Here is a 1,228-nt window from a genome sequence, read left to right as displayed (position 1 = left end):
AACTCTTGTTACCTGGGATAGTAGGCCCATTGGTTTCTATCTTGGATCCAGAATAAGTGGGTTTCTGTGTAGGTTTCTTCCTATCTTAGTTCCACTCTACGAAGGTTTCTACCATCATCGGGGTTTAACCAACTCGGTTTTTAGTGTCCCCTCCTGCTGCTCCTCTTCCTCCTGTTGCACCTGTTCCCCCTCATTCTCTTCCTTCTCTTCCTCCTCCTGCTCCCTCGGCACCTCTCTCAATAATCTATACAGCTCAGAGCACACCATAAAAGCGCCTCCAGCCAAATGGAGAAAAAGTTAACTCTAACTCTTCCTGCCGGAACTTTGCCAGTCTAGTTAATGAAGATGAAAATGTTGATTTACAAAGCTGGTGATCTTTTCTCAAAGTCCCTGGACCAGAATTTCCTGCGAGTTTGAGTTTCTAGACCAATGGAAAGGTGATAAAGTCTCCAGGTGGAAACCAAATGAAATGGCCGAAGTTGAAGGAGGGGTACCGTTGAAAATAGAGGGGATAGAAAGGTGGCAGGATAGAGGGGATGGGGTAACAGCCCTGGAAGCACAAACCGAAACTGTCTCTATTTTCCGCTTGTTACAACTTGTAATAAAGTTGTTACATCTTGGCTTAACGTATTTATGACGTATTAGAACGTTGTTACAACTTGCTATATTGGTTGTTATAACTGGTTAGGAGGTGTTAAAACTTGTTCGAACGTTGTACCAACGTCGTAGTTTCGGTGTGTTTGGCGGGAGGTTTCATAGTGTCGTGGCTGGATAGTTAAAGTTCCAGGCAGGTAAGTGGCTGCAGTGGGTAATGAGTTCCGGCTCTGGTTACCTGAGGGTTAAGATCTTAGACAAAGGATGAGAGATAATGTCAATTCTAAAAGTTCTAAATTCTACATAAACGTCCTAAATAGAAGTCCCTCGAAGGAAATAATAGAATAGCGAGACAGATCTCACCAATGGAAGCAAACGACATGGAATATTTTTTTGTAATTATACGTACAAAGAATCGTCATTTCTTTGCTCATTTCACTGGAAAATGAACAACGGAACAGTTAAAAAAAAACTTCCGCAAACGTCCCAAATTTACACATCAGCGCAATAGTCGCAGACTCACTGAAAGGAGAATTGAAGACCTAATCTATTGTGACCTAAGAGACCTAATCTCTTCCCTACTACGGCCTCTCAGTCTATCGTGAGGTTATCTTGAGATGATTTCGGGACTTTT

This window comes from Procambarus clarkii, unplaced genomic scaffold (assembly GCF_040958095.1).
Source record: "Procambarus clarkii isolate CNS0578487 unplaced genomic scaffold, FALCON_Pclarkii_2.0 HiC_scaffold_2300, whole genome shotgun sequence".
Taxonomy (NCBI): domain Eukaryota; kingdom Metazoa; phylum Arthropoda; class Malacostraca; order Decapoda; family Cambaridae; genus Procambarus; species Procambarus clarkii.
The sequence above is the reverse complement of the archived record's forward strand: the minus strand, read 5'-3'. Positions refer to the sequence as shown.